Raw genomic sequence first — 22,474 nt, forward strand, 5'->3', positions numbered from 1 at the left:
TAAAAAACAAGTGCCTGGATTTGGCCCTGAGACTGAGTTTAGAAGACTCTATTTGGAATGGTAGGTCCCTGGGTGCTACTGACATTTGCTCTGTGGGGACCACAGGGGCCCCAGGGTTTGGACTCTCACCTGGAACTCTCAGGAGGGAGTGTTGAGCCACTGTTGTGTGCAAACAGTTCCCCAGACACTGAGACAGTTGTTGCTGCTCTCTACATCCCATGGACAAGGACACCCAGATTCAGGAGTTAAGCCATTTTCCCTGGTCCAAAGGCGTGGTTTGAAGTAGAGGTTCTGGGCTCCAAAGCACAGCCACAAGCCTGGAAAAGTTACTGCAGCAGAGGCCCTACAGTAAGACTGAGGCATTAGCCGCGGGGCAGAAGGCTTTCGGGTGCTTTGACTACCCTGTAGCACGCTGAGGCCTGACTGTGTGGCCTTGGGCGGCTACAATCCGCTGCCACCCTCCCGCTAAAGAGCCTCGTGGTAGCACTGCCTTAAAGACTTAAAGAAAACACGTGGGGAAAACGTCTTGGGAGGTGAAAATACTGAGTAAATGTTAGTTTATCTAATTTTCCAGAAGAGTCCGGGCAATAGATGTGACAAACGCTTTTTGCTGAATTAAAATCCTTTCCGTTGGCATCTCCCTCCGCAGTCCCCAGTTTTGGCACGTGCCTTCCACAGGTGGAGCCCACTGGGATGCTGATTAAAATCCCCTGCCCCGCCCCTAGCTGAAACCGGTGGTGGTGAGCTTTGCTGGCCCCGCCGGCCCCACAGGGAAGGGCTTTGAGTCTTTGGAGCAGACAGGCCGGTACAGGGAGCAGCTCCCTGCTGGCCCTTTAGAGGAGGCTCCTGGCAGCATGGGGTTCTGTTTAGGGAAGCCGTTTCCCTGTCTGGGCAGATGGCCTGCAGGGATGGGGGCTCGGCTGATCTGGTTTCAACTAATTCTATTAAATGGAAAGTTCTGTAGAGCAGATTCCTTCGCAAGCCTCTGTCCACATGGTGATTTAATCGAGTAAATTAAAACATGGTTGCTCTCTGTCCGCCTTGTTTTTGCGGTGGTGGCCCTGTAGGGAATCCAGTGGGAAGGGAGGGAAGTCCTACAAGGGACTTGGGCTGCAGCGGTGTTGGGAGCCCCTAGGAGGGAAACCAAGCTCAGAAAAGGCAACAAGGACACCTACAGAGAAAGGGCTAGGACAGCAAGTTTTATGAGGGACTCCTAGCAATGCACCTACCCTGACGAGGTGCAGATCGAGAAACTAAGGGTATCCAAGGCTCCCCAGGAAAGTGGTATCAGCCCAAAGGAAGCTGGGGAAACCTAAGAGCCAAGAGGAAGTGCACAGCCTCGATGAATTGTTCCTGGAGCCGCAGCATAGAGACTGGGCAGGGGTGTGGGTGTGGGTGTGGGTGGGTGGAAATGTCCGTGTGCTATCTCACAACCTGGGACGATGGATTTCTGTTTTCCTTTTCATTCAGCAAGCTTTTCCTCCCTTCTACCCTTCTGTGATTCCACTGCCTGCCCAGCCATGCTGTAGGGGAGTCTCGTCTCCCCGGCTGCAGACATGCTACCAGTCTTTGTGGCTGGCAGATCTCTCTCAAGGACTAGAACTTTGTACAACAGACAGAGCAGAGGGGAGCTGGTGGGTCCCAAGTACTGATCTCTTGGGTCTCTTTTTCTCTCCTGTAACTCCCAAGGGTATCCACTGGTCCCTTCAGTTCTCTCATGCATTGCTGGGGATGGGCTGTATTTGCAAAATGTACTTGGGCTTATGACTACTCCCAGCCACATCACGAGAGACAAATAGACATCTGAGTGTTCAGTTTGCACTATTTTCCTGATAAAACGTGGTGCCCTCAGCTTGATGGGGTGGCATGCTCCTTTAATCTCAGCACTGGTTCTGAGTCCGACCAGCATGGTCTACAGAGTGCATTCCAGGTCTCCTGAGAGCAGTCAATGGAGGGTCACCTCCATTTTGTGGATGAGGTGTTAGGACCAGGGACAGTAGCTTCACTGGCTTTGGAGATCAGCTTCATACCTGGCTGTGCCATCATCTGGATTGAGCATCCCCAGACAGGGACTGAATAGTTTGTAAGGACCCAAGACGGGAAACAGAAAAGAAGTCTGGAGTCAGGATAAGATGGCCCAGCATTTATGTGGGTGCTGGGAAGTAAGTTCTTGTCTTCATGCTGAAGTGCTTTGCCAACTGAGGTGTCCTTACATCTTGTGTCTGTACACTGGGTTGTCCTGCACAGGGAGGGGTGTGAGCATGAGCCAGGGACCATCCATGGCTGCAGGCACACCTCTCCTGGGGCATCTGACTGACTGTATATGAACATGCCCCCAGTCCTGTCTGGATGGTTAAGCCTCTACACATTCTTAGGGAACAAGCTGGAATGCAAAATTTGCTTATGACTGTGCGGCAGTCGGGAGAAAAATCAACAAGCAATAGAGCCAGTCACTGGAGAGTAGTGGGCCAGGAGTCAGGGGACATCCTGTTTGCATTCCATTCTGTGGAGGACAAGGATTTCCAGGAAGAACAGCATCCCTCCCCATATGATGACACCAGACCTTGGAACAGTGTAATCCAAAGGGAGCAGGAACTGTCCCACAAGGTCAAGGCCCTATGCAGCTGAGGACCAGGTGGTATGCAGAAAGCCAGCACCAGTGATGAACTAGCTTTCACAGAGGAAAGAGAACATCAGAGTCGAGAAGGCTCTCACTGCATAGGGGTGTCCCTTTGTGGCTGAGAGGCCTGGGTGCTCGCTTACCTGGAGCACTGACAAGCCAGTGACAGTCAGAGTTCAGAACATCACATTCGCCAGGAGATCATGGGGAATTGGGGAAAGGCATGTTTGCCCAGGACCAGGGGTCTAACCCTAAAATAGCCTGCAAAATCATAGCAAGAGCCTGAGCTTCTCCATAGGTGGAGCCCTTGGCGGGGCACCTTCACGCCAAGACCCAGGACTGGTGCTCTGTGATGGCACAAGATACAGTAGCCACAGACACGGCTTGGGCTGGGAAAGTCAAGCGGCAGCGGGCTACCCTCTACTGTGCGGCCTCCAGCAAGTTCCTGGACCTCTCTGAGCATTGGCATCCTCATGCCCGACAAGAGGGTACTGGCACAGACCATCTCAGACTCAGCAGAGAAACCAGAGGCATCTGCAGGGCCAGCAGGACACTGGAAGACAGACAGGTTCTTGATCAATGGGTCATGACCCCTTGGGGGGAACTGAATGACCTTCTCATGGGGCTCCCTAAGACCATCAGAGCGCACAGTTATTTACAATTTATAATAAGAGCAAAATTACACTTATGAAGTAGCAACAAAAAGAATTTTATGGTTGGGGGTCACCGCAACACCAGGAACTGTGTTAAAGATTCACAGCATTAGGAAGGTTGAGAACCTGTTTTAGATGGAAGGCTTCTCTGTGCAGTCCTGAGAGCCAGGCTGGGTTCGGCCTGTCAGAGACAACCTTAGCGGTCCTGTCATTTTTCCCAATAGCCTCTGCATCCTGGCCAGTAAACTGGCCTAGATGCCATTTGACAGATACTCTTTCAGCTGTTACACTTGCTTCAAATCTCCCTGCTGACCCCAAGTTAGCCACAGCTGATGTTGACAAGTCCGTTCTTGTCCTCTCACCTGATCCATAGGGAGCCTGTGAGGCCCCTGCTATATCTAGGCTACTGGGATTAGGAGACCTGGGAAATCTGTGTCGTCACTGCTGCTTCCCAGCTGGCTGTCGGGTGCGGTCCAACGTGGTGGGAAGATGGCCCAGCTGGTCCCTTCCAGGGAGCCAAGCCACCACGGTGCTAATTCTGCAGGCTGTCATCGTTGGGCATCATTGAGCGCTGATGACCAGCCGAGTGAGTGTAAATAGAGTCAAGATTTTGTTCTACAAATGCCTTGGCGCACAGCTGCTCCTGGGAACGGCCCCTTGTCCATGCCATGTTTGAAGCGGCTTCTAATTGGCCTCATCCTGACCCAGCGTTGGAGTGCAGCCCTAGCCGGTCTCTGCCACTGTGGAAGGCAGCAGATGGGGTTCGAGCACCCCTGAGCATCGCTTCTGGGTGTGGAAACTGGCAGAGGCTGATGTCTGGAAGACAGCAGCCCAGAGGCCTGGCTCTGCCACTTTAAAGTTCTGCCTGGCGCTGGGGACAAAAGTCAAAACAAAACAAAACACAACAACAACAAAAAAACTTTCCCTCTGTTAAATTTCAAGCCCGAAATTTACTGCACATACTTTCAGAGCCTTGTGTTTGATCCGTTTTTAATTAACTCATTTTGAAGCTTTCATACTTTCCCTCAAAATATTTTATTGGCATTTCATTAGCATTGTCTTCCCTGGGCAGGCAGCGATACAGCCAGGGAGGGTCACCCAGCAACATGGCTTGGCATTTGGACATGCTTTTGTTCCCGTCTCCCTGCCAGGCCTCTCTGGGACTCTTGCATTTACTGTTAAAATATTACAGAGGCCCACACCCGAACGACCATAATCCCTCCTGCTAGACTGTCTCTAATTGATTTAATTATTCATAATTGCTCAGCTGGGTTTTCGCATACTTGCGTGTGATTATGGAGAGAGGGTGGGACCGTGGCGAGTGCTGGGTCCCCATCCTGATTAGCAGGAGGATCATGGAGACACTGGGGACTTCACGTGGACACTGGGATGGCATGCTCAGAAAGTTAAGATGGAAGTCTTTAGGGCAGAAGTTTAACACGGTGCTCCCCACCCCTGGAATGTCTGCTTTAATGTTTGGGAAACTGGCATTCGTGGTGCCCATAGGGTTTAAAAACAAAGACTAGAGAGAACAGAGGAGGAAACTGAGAAGAAAACAAAGAAGAAAAGTAAGACAAGATGGATGCAAACGGGAGTACATTGTCCCAACCCCCCCTTCACCCTTGAAGCCATCTCCATAGTCAGTGGGCTCACCAACCCTGTGCTACCCCAGAGCTGAGGTACTAGGTAAAAACAGAACCTTCCAGTATCTGTGAGGACACAAGGGGAGGCTGAAGGATGCAGAAGCAAATTCCATCACCAGGAGATGAGACGTCATCAACATGAAGGTCTCTAATTGTCCCCAGTCTAGTCTCCTTAACTAAGTCAAGCCTGAGTAAGTGATACAAGGCCACGGGCTTCATGGGGGCAGCTTCCTGGTGACTAATATTGAAGGCCATAAAGGAAGCGGACATGTTCTTGCTCCTTAACGGTCCCCAGTGTCTCTGCCTCAACCCAGCTCACAACTGACCCAGCTGCTCCTGATGGCTCAGAACATGGCAGGTGAGGACCACAGAGGCTTCTGCACTTCTGCAGGGCTGGTGGGAGGACAAAGGCTTCCGGTCCCCTCTCATCCGAACACCATGCCAGCTAAGAAACTCTAGGAGACCAGCAAGGCAGAGGCCATGAGGCTCCCGAGGAAGGAAATGGGTGCTGGGAGTAAGGAAGGGCCCGTAAGGAAGGGCCCGCTGTGGGCTATGGAGTGGGGTCATTGAGTGTACAGTCAGTCCTAAATCCTGGGGTCCAATTTCCTTCCACCTGTTTCTGGGTCCCGGAAGAGATTTTTGGGTATCTCAACTTGGATCAGTGTTCGTGAGTGAGGGCTGTGGTTTTGGAGGCAGGTGACCCAGAGAGACTGGAAGCAGGCCCACAGAGGAGGAGGGGTGGAGGCAGAAGACGGCAGGAGGGGCAGGAAGCATCCACATTCGGAACCATCCCAGGCCTCTTCTCAGTCCTTGATGACCCTACAGAGAAACATTTTTTGTCCCTCAAGCCAGAGCTCAATAAACTTACGTGAAATTACTAAAAGAACCTCTAGGCTGTGCTTGGAGAACCCAAGACTGGAAGAACCAAAGTGTCATTGCAGGGGACCCAGGCGGTGGCATTTTCTACCCCTCCCACCAGGGAGGGTCTAGGCAGAGGAGTGTTAATCTCAAGAAAACCCCGAAATAGCCTTGAAGATATTGAGGGGATACTAGCTTAAATTCGCCCTGTGGTGACTCACCAGATCTTTTACAACAAAAACACAGAAACGATTTTTAGAATCTCACCAACATTCCCGGGCCTCACAGACCTCGAGAACCTCAGGCCCTCTGCCGCCGCCTCTGCCAACAGAGGTACCCTATCAGAAGGGTGTAATTACATGTATTTATACACATAGATTCTGAACAGGGGGGCTCGCAGGATGGCGCTGGAGCCAAGAAAAAAAATAGAAGAAAAGAAAAGAAAAGAAAGAAAAAGGCTTAAAAAGTCCTGACAATGCAGCATTCTTCAGGCAACAAAGCCATTACAATAGCCGGCCTTTGATCTTGCCGGCTCCTGTTGCCAATTGTATTTTGTCACTGCTGGGCTGTCACCCGCGAGGGAACACTTTTGAATTAAGCAGTCCACAGCAATTTAGCTTGCACAGGCTTTGAAGTGCCACCATCAGTCAGGCCAGGACTAACTTTTTTCATTAAAAAATTTTCAACTTCTCTAAGGGGGCTTTTTGACTTTTTTTTTTTCTAAGCCTGCCGGGGCAGTTAGATAAGTCGAGCCTCCAACCCGTGGCCCCTAGACATCAAAAGGCCTCGGCTGAGTCCTGCTGGAGGCAGCCATCATTAAACCCTAATGGAGTGCTTCATTAGGGTCGCTTCAAAGGCTGGGTTTACAGACTGGGAAACTGACTAATTTACACATTGTGGGAAAATTGCTACCAGCTCTGCCCACACCCCAGCGGGGGACAGACGCCCTCTTTCTCTGAGAGGTGGGAACTGCACACCCAACCCTTTAATTGCAGACTGGCCTTTTCAAGGCAGCCCCCGCCCTCCCGAGGCTCTGCCCTAAAGTTCAGTGACCAAGACAGAGACCGCAGCATCTGCCTACTGCCCCTCCCCCGGGTCCTGTTCATCTGTCCAGAAGCAGTGTGGGACAGACACCAAGCATGGATAGGCTTCGGAGCCAGATGCTCCCAAGCTTGGCTGTCAATCCCAGCTCTGCTCTGACCAGCAGAGGACTTTGGGCAGGGAATGAAGCCTTCTGGGCCTCAGTGTCCCTCACTGAAAAGTAAGTGGGACTTCGCACGGGTACTCTCAATAACAAGATGCACAGGGGAGTGCTGAGTTTTCCTACCATCAGCCCACTTACCTTGAGATCTCTTCCCGGGCTTCTGTCTTGTCTCTCTTGAGTCAGGCTATTTGTGTTTTGGGAGCCCTTGGCCGTGACCTTCAGGACAGCACACCTTCACGCCTGTCACAGAAACAGTTTGGAACAGGCAGAATAAAGTATATGGTCTTTGGGACACTTCCCCGTGGACCTGCAGACTGGGCCAGTTAGAGAGTGTGGTCACCAGAGAGTCAGGTGCTGGGGGCTGCCTCTGCCCTGATGTGCTGGGTGACACCAGCCACACTGCCTGCCCTCTGTATGCAGCAGAAGCATCCTAGTCTTGAGGAGTGGGGGGTTTGCCCAAGGTCTAGTCTGAAGCAGATGCCTGGAGCTCCTCTCTCACCCTGTGGCACTGACATCACATGTAGGGTGTCAGGCCACTCCCACGAAGGAATCTGCCTTTTCCCCTGAGTCAGATGACATGGGTAGTCGACAGGGGTGAGGGACCCCACTCCAACCCCCACCCAAGGACCCAGTGATGGATATTTCCCAAGCCCCAGTAAATCCAGATCTCGGAGTCTTACAGCCTGGTCCCAGTCTGTCATTCAGTGGGACTCTCCGTCAGACACATTGTGACAGCCGTGTGTCACTTTCCCTTTCTAGTGTCTTCTGAGCCATCCAGTGAGAAGGGCAAGGTTCTGGATGCTCACTGAGCACCCACTGGGTACAGGCCACCTGCTGGCATGCCCCAGTCCCCATGGGTAACTGTTAGCTAACTGTTCTGTTAGCTGAGCTGACTATGGAAGAGAGAGAAAATGACCTACCCAAGGCCACACAGTCCCTGCAGAGCTCCTTCTGTGGACCCTCAGCCCTACCCACTACAGGCCACACAGGGGAAGCCGGATATCATTTTCCTACATATCCCCACCACTGGGCTAGGTAGGAGGGGACCCCAGGGTGAGCCTCTTGCCTAGTCTTTTAGCACAGTCTCATCTCCCTCCCACTTTCTATTGGCTGATCTTCCTAATTACAGAGAAAAAATTTCTACAGTCACTTCCTCTACTCAACCTTTCACTTAGAAAAAAAAAAAAAAATCACCTCCCACCCCTCAGTTCCCAGCCTCTCCGGGAAGCGCCCCGGCCGCAGGCAAGCATCGCTCGAACCACTTAGCAAACCGCAAATTTCAGAGGCCTCGGCACATCTGTGTTTTATCAGCTTTTTCCGGATAGTATTACCCCAAGCAATTGTCTGCAGATCGGCCGACAGCTGAGACGTTCAAGCGCTGAATTACGGAGAAAGGGCCGGAGATAAAGCCAAGCACATGTATCCCATCAAAGTAATGAAAGCAGCCTGCCGCCAGGCCGCTTCGCTGCCTCCTTCCGAGCCGCCCAGCCGCTCCGCAGGAAGGCTGATTAACCCTTCCGAGGTGGGGGAAGAAGACCAGGGGTCATTCAATACCCAGGCTAATCACAGACCCCAAAGACCAGAGAGGTGGGGTGAGGGGTGGGCCGGAAAGAACCGCTGCTGCTGAGTGAGGGCCTCTGTGACCTCAGGGGTGCCCGCTACATTTTCCATAGCACTGCTTGTGGACTGGGAATGAAGCGCAGCTTCCCAGCGCACCCTGGAGAGAGGTTGAACACATTCTCCAGAGGGTAACTAAAAAGAGGACCTGGTACTCCTGGGGGCAACAGGCAATCCCAGAGCAGCTGAAGGCCAGTACCTCCAAGAGCTGGTGACTAGCGTTTTCCTGAGCACCTACTGTGGGCAGGGTCCCTTCCTTCCCTTGCTACCCGCGCCCCTCCCGTTAGCGCTAGTGCTTCCAGGTAAGAGGTCAACATGGCTCCCTTGGGGATCCATGTCACTTAGGAATCGGTATCCTACTACTCCAGGGACCTCCATGACAATTGTCCAGGTGCCCACACCTCCCTGCCCCACCCTGGAACCTCTGGGACATAGAGTGTACCCAGTTCTTTCTATGTTGGCCAGCACTCCTTTAGAAGAACTGCCTGCCCTGGCAGTGTGTGAGAGACTCCCCCATCTTTCAAGGGAGTCCTGCAGTAGTATGTCCTGTGGGCTTATGTAGACGTGCCTTTCTCCTGACAAAACCAAGGTCATGCCTCCCTTAGGGGCACTTTGCCTGCTGATCATTGAGCCCCTATGGTGGGTATTCCTACTCACGCCTCTTCCACCTTTTCTGGAGCTGTTTCCCAGGGTCCTTTCCATGTTTGAGGAGATCTCCTTGAATACTCCCAACTTAGACACTGCTCAGTTTAAAGTCTTTGCCAAGATCAGCTCCTACTGCCTTGCCACCTGGTTCCTTTACCCATGGTTTCCCTTCAACAGGAATATTTATCATACTCTTTGATGGTAACTTGAGAGAGGGTCTCCTGAGGTAGTCCATACTGCCCTTGAGCTCACAGCCATGCTTCAGCCTCCTGGATGCTGTGACTGTGGGTATGTGCCACTATGCCAATCAAGAACTCTTGGTACAAATATGACCCTGTCCCATCTGCCCTGCACTTTTAGGTTGTATTGTAGCAGGGCAATCATTCTTGGGCACTGAAAGGCCTTCCTCTTTGGTTAGCTTTATGTTCCAGTGTAAGCCGAGGAATCCTCTGGAATCCTGGGAGGGCTTTAGAGACAGTCAGTTTTGACTAAAGCGAACAGTTTTCTGAGACAGAATGTTGTTGGCTGAGTTGGACCTCAACAGTTCACAGACTGCGTCAGGCTGGCCTCTTACATCTGATGAACCATGGTGGCTGTCTTACCTGGAGGACTGTGTTCTGTAACAACCACATGGAGCTGACTGACAGTACCCTATAGTGGTGAACTTTATGCTCTGTGAGCTTAATGTTCATCAAAAACAAAGCCAGGCTGCTTTCCCTGTACGGACTTTCAAATGGTGTTTGTTTTGATGCTGCCCCGAGGACAGAGGGAAATCCTGCCGTGGTGTCTATTTCAGGACAGGCTGTGTGCTAAGCCCTTTCACTGAGAGGAAGGCGGTTCAGAGGGACGTGGAGATGGGTTCTTGGAGAACAAGGAGTTTATTGGAATTCTTAACAATGCAGACAGACAGACAGACAGCACGGTGAGAGCTCTGGAAAGAGAAAACCACAGCCCACGAGGCTCCTTATACTTTTCTGAAGATAGGGGTGGTTTCACTGCATATGCCTGTCGCCGGGCGCTCTGATTCTGGATAGGAGGCAGGGCAGGGGGCATGTGGCCACCAGTACTGGCTTTGACCTGAATTCACTTCTCCAGATGAGAGGTCCTTGCACCCCAAAGTCTGTTACCTAGTGCATCAGGTGCCTCAGGGAAGGACCTCTGTAGGGCTGAGGCCTTAGCAGAAGCTGGACTCCACTTACAGCCTCTCATCTACCACACCTGCAGCTCTGACAGCCATCCTATGACCAAGCTGCTCTATAGATAGGTAAACTGAGGCCTTGAACAATAAAGTGGAGCGATTTCTCATGGTCCTACAAGGATGGAAGAGCTAGGCTCTGAGAATGGACAATCCTCTCCAGAGTCCAGGTATCGGTCTGGCTTTGGGTGAGGCCTCTGTGTCCCTTACTGCTAGAGATGAGAAGATGGATTCCCACAGGAGCACCTAGGACTTGAACATACCTCGCCCAGCCAGCAAACGCCACTTCCCCCATGGTTCTGTCTCCAGCTTAATATGTTTGAGGTGTCATTTTGGAAGTTGCCTGTGCTACCCCTAGGGTTTTCTAGGCAATAACTGTTAAGGGAAGGACCAGGTCCTATCTGCTTGGGGTTCTGATCACTGCTACAGGCCCAGCCATTATCCACTGTTCTCCCTCATGCCAGTGCTGCTCTGGGGGGCAGCCCATGGGTCCCTTTATGAATTCTTTTAGTACCATGTAGGAGATAGCTAGAGAGGCCCAATCCTAGAGAAACTTAAGGAACGGAAATCTGGGGAGCTGGCCACGTCCACCACTGAACCTCGCATTCCCAGTAGGGCTCCATCTGCCAGGGGGAAACCCATTGGCCACTCTTCCTCTATCTCTGCAGCCACTAATGAAATTATACTTGGTCCATCAGCATCTCTGGGCAGGTATGTGAGTCAGCGCTGAGCTTATGCCTTTAGGCAGCAAAGCCGACATGGTCCCCGGAGCTTGCAGTTTCCTCCAACACGAAATATTTGTTTTTCCACCCCGTGGGCACAATCTTTCCTGAGCCAAAATACGTGGAGCTCACCCAGAAAACCGGCATTCTGGAAGGAAGGAAGGACCGCTAGGAAGCCCGGTGACAGAACACCTGCCGCCCGCTATGCTCTGGTGGATTCCAACACGGGTCTGCAAAGTTCTGGCTTTTACAGGTGGGCACCTTAGCCCCTGATGGGTGCTGTGTATGGTCAGACAGCAAGTGGAGGTGCGAGTAGCCACCAGCCCTGAGTGATCTGAGAGGGCAGAGGTGAGGTCCCTCTATCCGCCAGAGATTTGAGGACTGCTGGTGCTGGGGGCAGGGGAGACAGCAGGAACAGAGCCTGGGATTGCCTGCCCACTTCCCTTGAGCTCTGAGCCCACCGAGCTCCCGGTATGCATGAGCAATGTTTTCTAGATGGTGCACTCCTGCATCTCAGCTAGTTGTGTGCAGATGGTCCTAGGGGGTAGATACCAGTTTGTTTAAAGGGATCCTTCCTGTGCCAGAGGAGGAGGAAGATGCTGGAGAGGGCATCCTTGGGACCTGTGAGAAGTATAGACAAAGGCTATGGAGTGAGTACTGAAGTGGGGCCTAGAAAAGAGCGTCTTTGTTCATAGGAAATAAAGACACAAGTTGTAACAGACTGTTTTCCTACCTGCTATTGCCCCAAACGCAGTTAAAAGAGCAACCGTTACCCCTGCTCATAAGGCAGTGAGCTGGGGATGCTGAGTCTCCCTGGGCTCTTCTGCTTGGGAGAAATCATCAGGGATGGTTCATGTGGCTACAGTGAGCTGGCAGGCTGTCTGTTCTGAGAAGCTTCAGTCACTTGCTGGGAGTGAATGGGCCCTCATGGGGCCACCTAGACCTCATTTTCTGCAGGCCACTTGGAACTTTATGTGGTGAGTGTGTCCTAGGAGGACCAAGCAGTTATGTATGGTCAATAATTATGCTCAATAATTGGCACGATGTTACTTCTGCTACTTTCTATTAGTCAAAGTAAGCCGTTAGAGTCACACCCCAAATGGGGTTATGTGTGCGCGTGTTCCTGGGGATGGAGCCCAGGGCTACATGCTAGGCTACTTAACTGTATCTTCAAACCTTCTCATTTTCACTTTTTATTTTGAGATAAAAGTTGCACTATGTTGCCCAAACCATGCTGGCCTTGAACTGGTGATCCTCTTCCCTCAGTGTGCTTACACACTCACACATGACGTGATAGGCTGGTCTTGCACCACTAGTGCAGGTGTGCATACGTTATACAATCCTGCATGGAGGCCATGGGAGAATGCCAGGTGTCTGCTCTGCCACTGTCTGCCTCATGCCCTCGAGACAGGGTCTCTCACTGAACCTGGAGTTAGGTTGGTGCGCAATGAGCCCCAGCTTCAACTTTTGGCATTAAAGCAGGAAAAATGGGCTAGCTGCTAGCCTGCCCTCTCCCCTGTTCATTGCTCAGGCCTCGTCTGTAATGCAGACAGCAAGGCCTCCCGAAGCCCAGCACAGTGGCTCTGCAGAATGACCACCGGCTCCTGCTTTGTGTCCCGGGCCCTGAAAGGAACAGAGCCAACCCTACCAGGAGCAGAAGTTCCCTCAGGAGCGGCTAGGCTGCAAAAGGAAAGCAGACCTGAGAGAGGACTCCAGGGCAGGGAGTTGCTGCAGATCGGGAAGACCTAGGTCAGCCCAGTTTGTGAGTTGAGGTCAAAGAGGGTCAACACTGAAATGACTGAAGTTCGTTTCAGGTAGAGAAGACAGCAGATACAAAGGCCCCGAGGCACCATCGAGCATAGCTGAGCTGTTGCAGGGGAAGCCATTGATAGTAGGTGTCTAGGCTATAAGGCTGGGTGGGGAGTGGGGGAGATGGCTCCAGTTAGAGCGCTTGCCTTGAAATCAGTAAATGGTGGGTGGGTGTGGTGGCCTGCCAAACATGAATATGTGTACATAACTCTCTCTCTCTCTCTCTCTCTCTCTCTCACACACACACACACACACACACACACACACACACACACACTCACACACACACACACTTGAGAGAGACAGACAGACAGACCGCAAAATCTAGGCCACCACTAAGGGGCAGAGCATGAGGGCCTGGAGAGCCCTTGGACACCAACCTCCCAGGTCCTGAAGTCACACACAGAGCTCTGGAAAGCACCCTGGCCACTCACTAGTTGTGAACCCTTGAGCAGGTTTCCCAGCCTCCTTGTGCTGTTTCTTTATCTGTAATCTGAACATAAATACCGACTTTGAAGGTAACATATCCAGTGCGGGGACACTAAAGCATCTGGCACAGTTCCTTGCACAAGATGCTCAGCCAACAGCTGTTACTCCCATCGCTGTGGTTGCTGTCATCATCCACCCAGCTGCCTCCACTGAGGGACGTCGTTTCACTGCTTCAGCACAGCATCATCGCCATGGTCACCATCAGCACCACCACCACTACACAGGTGTCTGGTGTCCCCTGGTGACAGTTCTCCCTGAGGGAACCCGCTTGATGGTTTCAGGACCTGAAGTCGATTTTCTCTGGCTTGTGGTGGTTCAAACTACTACCCTGGCATTCTTTCCTCTGTTTATTGTTTTAGAAAATCAACTAGAAAATTGCTTTCTTCCCGATATGGCTCTCCAGCCTGAAGCGTCGAGATTTTCCACTGGCATCTCGGAAAGTTCTCATCTAAGACCGTAAAGCTTGGTCCCGACTGAGGCTGGGAGCTGCACTGAGGGTTTGGTCAGGGAGATCTCACACATACACACTGCCAGAGTCCAGCCCTGACCTGCCAGTGAAGGCCTTGCAACAGAGTTCCTGGTACAAAGGCCTAGGAAGAGAAGGTTAATATAGACGGCCGGGGCTGGAAAGGGATAGGAGTCTGAAGGAAAGGGGGCAGGAGCTGTACCTAGGAGAGAGGGGCCTGAAAAGGGACTTAGGGGAAGGGGGTAAAGGGGAAATGGGGTACAAGGTAGAGGGGAGAAGGTCCTGAAGGGAGAGGGACATGGAGGGGAGAAGTCAGGGGAGTAGGAAGAAAGAGGTCTGCTGGGAAATGGGGGGTGGCTAGAGGGAAGAAGGATGTGGGAAGAGGAACTTGGGGGGAATAGAGGAGTCCGAGAGGAGCGGTGGAGGGAAGAGGGCCTGGGCAGGGGTCTCAGTCCTCTCGGGACCTATAGTGTAATCCCACATGAGGGGTGACTTAAGGAGTCCATTCACCCCCTCAGTTCTGGAGGTGGATGTTTAAGGGCATGATGGCCGACTTGCTTTCTGTAAGGGTTCTGCCTCTGACTTATTAGAAGTTCCCTCTTACTGTACCTGAATACATGGCAGAGAGAGGAAGGCAAGGGAAAGAGAGAGGGAGGGAGGAGAGAGGAGGGAGGAAAGAGCAGAGGAGATGGGAGAAGGAGATCCAATGTTTTCTCCTCTCTAAGTATGGAGGAATTACAAAGCATCCTGTCCTGGGGTAGGGGCGTTGGGGAGAGGAGAGGGGTGGAGAGGTGGATGGAGGATAGGTCTCCTGGAGAAGGCCTGGCAGGGTGGATACTGGGGAAAGAAATGAGGGTTTAGTCTCAGCTATAGGGCTGGCTAAGCAGGAAAGCAACAGGAGGCTGGGTCTCTCCGGCCACCTAAGCCATCTGAAGGTGGAGGAGGAGGCTGGGTTGTGGGGATCTCCCCATTCCTGTGGAAGGGCAAGCCTGATGCAGGGGTGTTGCAGAGGAGTCTCTGTGAACTTCTTGATAACACCACTGTCTTTTCCATTCCTGAGAGTTTGTAGTCTTCAATGAAGTCTTCCCCTTCAACTCTGCCATGAGGATGCAGCCTAATGCTGAGGGCAAAGGTGTTGTAGAAGTGTGCATCTTGGCCCAGCAGAGCTAAACAAAGGTGATGGTTGGTGGCTCTCTGTTGTTGGCCTTAGTCTGTTTCTAGCCGGCTTTTCTTAAATTAGTCTATCTACCTTTTGCCTCTGGGCTTTTATCTTTATCCTGTATTTCTTTACTTTTTACTCTGTCCTCCTCTTCCTCTTGCTCCTAGATTCCCCTTTTTTTCCTTATTTTTCTCTTCCTATATATTATATTCTCTCTCCATGTTAGCTCCTCCTGTCCTTTCTCCTGCGTCACTATGGCCATTCAGCTCTTTATTAAACCAAACAAGTGTTTTAGGCAGACACAGCTTCGGAGTTAAACAAATGCAACTTAAAAGAATACAATGCATCTTTGCATGATTAAACAAATGTTCCATAGCATAAACAAATATCACACATTTTAAAACAGCATCCTACAACAGCTCTCCTCTCTCTCAGGGACCTAGACTCCTTCCTCATGGTTCTATCATCCCAGGAGCCAGCCTCAGGAATGAGACACGTTAACCTCACCCCCAGATCCCACTGACAGACTTGCAAGGAAGGCCAGGAAATGTGGTTCAGCTGAGAGGCTAGAAGAAAAGAAAGGAGGTTTGCTGAGTACAAGAGACTCCAGGGGTTTATTCCATCTACCTATTCACCCATTCATCCATCAGCCTGTCCATCCATTCCTCCACCCATCCATCCACTCATCTATGCATCCATCTACTCATCCATCCATCAGTCCATCCATCCATCCCTCCATCCATCCATCCACTCATCTATCTACTCATTCATCTACCAGTCCATCTGTCCATCAATCCATCCATCAATCCATCCATCCATCCATCCATCCATCCATCCATCCATCCATCCATTTATCCACCCAGTCAGTGGCCATGTAGGAGTATCGTCCTGGAGAACCAGGGCCTACCACCAAATGTCTGTGACTCCTGGACAACTGTGTTTTCTCTGTGCCTCCATTTGCTTATCTATTCACTGGACACCATGAACGTCTGGGAAGAACCTCAAAGGTGTATGTTTATTATCATTGTCTCTGGCTAGCGTTTGTCAGCTTGAAACAAGCTTGGGTCATCTGGCAATAGCGAACCTTAATTCAGAAAAGATCTACAGCAGATTTGCCATAGGGAAGGATAGAGGGCATTTTCATATTAATGATTGATGTGGGAAAGCTCAGCCTACTATGGGTGGTGCCATTGTGAACACCCCCAGGTTATACAAGAAAGTGGGCGGAACAAGCCAGTGAACAGTGTTACTTCATGGCCTTTGCTTCAGTTCCTGCCTCTGGGTTCCTGCTTCAGTCCCTATCTTCTCTCATTGTAATCCAACTAAACCATTGCCTTCCCAGGTTGTATTTGGTCATAGTGTTTATCACAGCAATGGAAAGCAAGGTGGGGCATCGCCTGTCCTTTTCAGGGGTGGCTTGTTTAGTTATCTACTCTTTATAGGCAGCCAATATTTATATTAAATTTATAGCTAATATTTCTCAGGCCTGGTTTGTACGCCACGATGCTTGAGAAGCAATCTTGCTATCCGAGCTCAGTTGGAGACGACTGAAAGCAGGAACAAAGTGCTCATGGGAAAACTGAGTCCTAGAAAGGACAAGGGTTTACCATCCCCTGGAACGTTCTACCTGCCCCAGAATGCAGGTTCCTCCTTTTAAACTAGGTGGACGCTTGGTGCTTCTGCAGCGGGGGCTGTTTCAAGGTCCAGAGAAGAAGGAATCCTCTACCGTCATCTGCGTACACCAGGCTTGCACTTGAACTCGACTATCATTTCCCTGACTGAGCCCACAACACCTGTTTACCAAGGCTTGCAAGTCCGAGAACGTTATCCATGTAATCCCTGTGGCTGCAAGACCCTGAGACAGTACACCACAGATGAGAGATGCCCAATCCAGAGCTACAATAGCCCAGCAGGTCAGTGGGAGGGATACGTTTCTGGGCTCACAGACACACAGGGAGGCTGGTTCCCTGAGCCCCATCCTACAATCAAGCTGTGGCCTCCAGTGTGTTACTCCTCCAGCCTCAGTTTCTCTTTGCAGAGTAGGGCAGAAGAGTGCCCACCGCATTTGGTAGGCATCCCTGCTCTCCTAACAGGATGTGGAGTGGCCGTGTCTGATTTCCTACGTCTTCTTGCTGAAGACCTAGAAAAGATAAGGACTCTCAGGCTATGTGGGTATACCAGGTTGGCCCGGCTCTGATGGTGTGTAACTCCATTAGGACTGAGAAGTTGAAAGCAGAGGTTATGAGCTGATAATGACCTTGAGCCAGTAGCAGAGCAGATAATCCAGTTTCTGTATCTGATAAAGTGGGATGGAAATGAGGAACACATTTCTCAGCGCAGTGGGAAGCAGTCTCGTCCTTCCTCACAGAGACTCTACAAGCTACAGGCCCCTGTGCCACTCCCTGCCCCACAGTGAGAGCCCCTGCTGCTGATACTCACTCCGCGGGTGGACTCTGGCTCCCCCACATGAGGTTGGGCAGCCCCGTGAAGGCCAGTACCATATCTGTGAGCCTCAGTTTCTTTTTCTGGCCAGTGGGAACAACGCCCTCTGCTGAGCAGTGTGGCCAGCAAGCAGTGAGATGCCTGCAGGGTGCTCATAAAATGCCCAGTGAATGAACTGATTAGCGCAGGTGCTCAGAGGATGTTTGTAGGATGCACAACTGACTACAGGAAGCGGTGGAGGGCCATCTTTCCAAAGGTCAGCCTTACCCGCAGGCATCTGTTTTGGGAGATTTTTGATAGTTGAGGCACTTGGGCTCAAAATGGTTGTGTAAGGTGTCCTGGCTCTCAGGGCCCTTTAGACAGTGCTACTTGGGTTTTGAACCCTGTTGTATTTAGTCCCATGTGCACTATAATTTCCACAGAGTCTGTAAGTTTCTCAGGGCCTATCACTTAGCAATGCTTTCGACAGTACCTTAAGCAGTTAGACATCACCGTGGGAGGTGGAAGTTCAGGACCAGTGTTGTAGAGCAAAGCTCTTCCCACCTCTCAGCTGTGTTATCCACAGCACGTGATTCTTTGCCTTCGTGCCTGGGATGTTCTGGTCACAAGTCGCTAGGACAGCTCCAGGCATCTCAATTGAGTTCAAAGGCAGAGAGCAGAAGGGAAGGAGGTGGGGACGGTGGGAAGCACTTCCTGAAGTACAGTCTTTTTTACCAGCACAGAAGGAGGTTCAAGAGGCCCTGCCTCAGGGACAACTCCTTACACCTTTCTAGTCAAAACTAGTCAGTTACATAGTCCACCCTGGCTGCAGGGGAGGCTGGGAAATAGGCAGCCAGCAAAGGCTGATGGGAAAGTCAGGCTGATTCAGGGCAATCACAACTGACCACAAGACACCTGCATAAAACAAAAGCAGGATTTAGACGGTGAGGGGAAAGCAAACATGTGCCCTACGTGCCCGCTGGGCTCCTGGGTGACATGATAAACAAGTGCCTTGGGGACCCTGACTGCATCTACACTTAGACAAATAAAGCCTGAAGGATCTGTGGCGGCCTTAGCTGGGGCTTATAGCAGAGCATGGAATGTCTAAGACTGGAGAGGCTCCCACGTGTAAACCTCACTGTGGACCTTGATGATGTACATATTCTAGATTGTGCTCACCAAGACAGTCAGAAGACGAGTGTCATGGGTTACCATGGTGGCTCATCAGAAAATGTGGATGCACATGTATACAATATACACACACACAAGTGTATACACACAATGTATATACATAGATATACACATGTGCACAATGTAAGTTATATCCTTGCACAGATGTGCACATATGTACACATAGATGTATATACACAAACAATGGACATATATATGCAAACATACACAGATGTACACGCATAGTACACACAGATATACACACGTAAATATATAGAAATGCACATCTTTGCATTCAATGTACACATGTGCACATATATACATGCACACAGAAACTTACATGTACAACGTACACATACACACATTCAAACACATCATATACTATGTATATGCCTAAAGAGTGAGTGCATTGTATGTGTGTATAGCAAGACGGTAACGAAGAAGGAAGGAGCAAGTACATGAGTTTAACCACTAACACTTGGTAGCTCTGACTTCTAATTGAGGGATATATGGAAGTTCATTGTATAATTTCTGTAATTTATTTGTCAGTAAAAATTCTATCAAAATCAAAAGTTGGAAAAGGGAAGCACTGACTTTTTAGAGGACAGAAAGTTAAAATTAACAACAACCCAAATTATAACATGTTAACAGATTTAGCAATCAGGTCAGATACAGTTTCCCTTGGGCATGGGTTCAATCTCTGAGGACACCCTGGGAATGGCTCCCAGGGAACGTGGCTGAACACACATGAAGGGTGCAGGGCACTTTCTGTTGAACCTGCGCAGAAGCCATAGTCCCTGGACACTGTTGTGCTGGGTGCTCCTGTAGGTGCCACTTGGACTGGACTCGGGGAGGGGGTGGGTTTATTAAGAACTGCAGACTTCCAAAGTAGAACTTCACCTGAGTTCCTCCTGAAAGGGGTACCTGGGGAACGAAAGCACAAAAGAACCCTCCATCCTGAAGCATGTGTACACACGCATGTGTACACACCACACACACACACACACACACACACACACAGAATTGGAGCAGCAAGCCTCCATTCATCATGATGGGGTTAATTAAATTTTCCAGTCCCTGCATCCATCAGAGGGCAGGGATGGCCCCTACCCTGGGTGGCGTCTACTTTCTGGCAGCTTGAAGCCTTCAGGGTCCCCTGCCCTCCTCCCCAGCAGTCTTGCCCATTCTCTGCTCAGGAGGCTCTGTGGTGCCATGTTAATCCCATTACCACAAATGAAGATGTCATCACAGTTCTTGCAGAGGCCCGCATAGCTGATCCCTCCTGGAAGAGAAAGAAAAGTGCCATTGTTCAACCAGTCACTGACTTCTGGGACCAGGGCTGGGGAAGATCTCTGCAGCCTCCCAGCTGGTCTGGCATGACCTGGCAGGCGGGGATGGACAGCCTAAGTGTGGGAAGCCAGGACAGTGCAAGGCGCCAGCTGCCCAATCCCACACCAATTTACAAATCCAAGTCTCTAAAGCCCTTCCGGCTTTCCATGAGGCAAAAACCATTCTCAAATATGCTTGGGGTGTGGTCATTTATGGAGCAAAATATACATGAGAACAAAGGCACACATATGGGACTCAGTACATGTCAACCACAGGCTGTGAAGACAGTAGAAAGCATTTGTGGGCATTTGCTACATCATATCCACTTTCTATTTATGTATTTTTGAGACAGTTTCTCTGTGCACCTCTGGCTATCCTGGAACTTGCTTTGTAGACCAGGCTGGCTTCAAATGCACAGATCCGCCTGCCTCTGCCTCCTGAGTGCTGGGATTAAAGGTGTGCACCACCACTGCCTGCAAAGCCACTTTCTTTCCTTTTTCTTTTTTATAGCCACTTGTCCAATGCTCTCATTGCTCCTGTTCAAAAACAAGAAAAAAGAGACAAAAAAAAAGTAACATGTCCAAGGTGATCCCAGAGGTCAGCTAACGAGAGAGCATGAAGCTGCCACCTGCTTAGAATGAAAACTTCAATGGCACCAGTGGCATTTGGCCCATAGTGAAGATTCAATCTAGTTTTGCATGGAAGTAAAGGCTTCTTGTCTTTGCCTATGTCCTCTGGCCAGCTGAGTTTCAAAGATGATGAAGGGGTTTGATTTATCTGTGGTCTAGAGCGTAAGACACACACCCTTGGGTTAGCCATCTCTTTAGTACTGCAGACCTGAGCTCCTTGTGCCACTCCTCTGTGCTATAAGAACCAGGATTGCTGACTACCGCTGACTACACAGGAAGTACCTAAGCCAAGGGTTGGATGACATATACAGAACCCAGGGCATGCTATCAAGGATCCGGGGGCCAGGTCTCAGGAGGAGATGCCCCCATCCGGAGCCCATTACTTAGCAATGCTGATCCCGGAGTGGAAGGTGAGCCACTGCCATGGGATCATGAAGAGATGTCTGTGCTGGTTCTCATGCACAGCTCTGGCTCACCGGAGATCAGTAACTTGCAACTCGGCAGGGTAAAGACCCTGTAATGAAGCCAAACTTGTAGATTAGGGAAGTGTGATGGTTGGCTTTAATTGCCAACTTGATACACGCTAGAATCACCTGGGAAGGGTCTCAATCCGGGGATGCCTATGTTGCGTCGGTCTACTATGGGAGGCACCACTCCCTAGGCAGAGGGTGATGAACTGGATGAACTGTATAAGCGTGGAGAATTGGAGCTGAGCACAAGGAAGCAAGAATCCGCTCTGCTCTCGAAGGTAGATCTAATGTGACCAGCTGGCTGGAGCTCCTGCCACTGTCACTTCTCTGTGCTGATGGACCACAACCTAAGCTGTGCATTGTACCACAGCTACAGAAACGGACCTAGAACAGGTGAAGGCGTGGAGGGGTGGAGACAAAGGCTTCCTGGGGTTACTGGCCAATCAAACCCTGTTGCTACCAAGCTGGAAGAGGTTGCCCCCCTTGCTGAGCTCAAAATGGTGTGCAAGTTTGTTTAGGTTTAAATCATTAGCCTCAAAGGCAGAGAGTCTAGCACAGTGGTTCTCAACTTGTAAGCCACGGGCCCTTTGGGGTTGCACATCAGACATCCTGCGTATCAGACATTTGCATCACAACTCATAACAGTAGCAAAATTATAGTTATGAAGTAGCAAAGAAATAATTTTATGGCTGGAGGAGGGGGATCATCACAACCTGAGGAACTATATTCAAGAGTTTCAGCATTCGGAAAGTTGAGAACCTTTGGTCTAGCAGGAAGAACTAACTCCAGAAACAGACTAAGGGACCTAGAAATAGTTCCAGCATGGAGTACTTGCCTCCTCTGAGGTCACACAGAGACCAGTAAGAAGGATGCTCGAGGGTTTGGAGTGCGGCTGTTGATATCAGTGAGGGACCTGAGATTTGTCTCATATCTGACTTTATGCCTGACTTCTGGCCACTTCCGGGAGGATGCAGGGCCCTGGGGTCCTGAGAAGCAGAGAATTTTAGGAGGGACCTAGATGTGTGACGACTGGTAACTTAATGGATCTGCCACCTGCCTGGTGCTCCAAGCTGAAGGTTTGCCCCTCAGCTGCGTCCTCAGAGTCAAGCTCCCCATGGGCTGGCCCTTGGACAGTGGTTGCATGAACTCATGGAGTGTATCCTCAGCTAGAGTCTTACCTTAAAAACAGTAGACACGGGCTGGTGAGACAACGCAGCCAGTTAAAGCGTCTACCGCTAAGCCTGGTGACTTCAATTTAATCCAGAGGCCCACATAGTGAAAGGAAAGAACGGACACTAGCAAGTTGTCCTCTGACCTCTATGTGTGTGCAGCGGTAAGCATACAGACACCCCCCACTCCCGCCCCCCACCTGCAC

At 50.7% G+C, this 22,474-nt stretch overlaps 1 long non-coding RNA gene across 3 annotated transcripts; it reads right to left on the bottom strand.

Annotated features, from left to right (window-relative positions):
* Nucleotides 1-19,283: 19,283 nt before the first annotated feature.
* Nucleotides 19,284-22,445, bottom strand: LOC125387623 (uncharacterized). Of its 3 annotated transcripts, XR_015002749.2 has the most exons (5): nucleotides 22,278-22,445; nucleotides 21,935-22,085; nucleotides 20,366-20,536; nucleotides 19,900-19,953; nucleotides 19,284-19,595 (listed from the first exon to the last, which is right to left on the bottom strand). It is a non-coding gene; the product is annotated as an uncharacterized LOC125387623 (long non-coding RNA). The 3 variants fall into 3 exon arrangements; XR_007227917.3 differs by having other exon boundaries at nucleotides 21,935-22,445; XR_015002750.2 differs by having other exon boundaries at nucleotides 21,013-22,445.
* Between the last annotated feature and the right edge of the window lie 29 nt (nucleotides 22,446-22,474).

Source organism: Myodes glareolus, chromosome 8 (genome assembly GCF_982192425.1).
Source record: "Myodes glareolus chromosome 8, mMyoGla1.1, whole genome shotgun sequence".
NCBI classification, from domain to species: Eukaryota; Metazoa; Chordata; class Mammalia; order Rodentia; family Cricetidae; genus Myodes; species Myodes glareolus.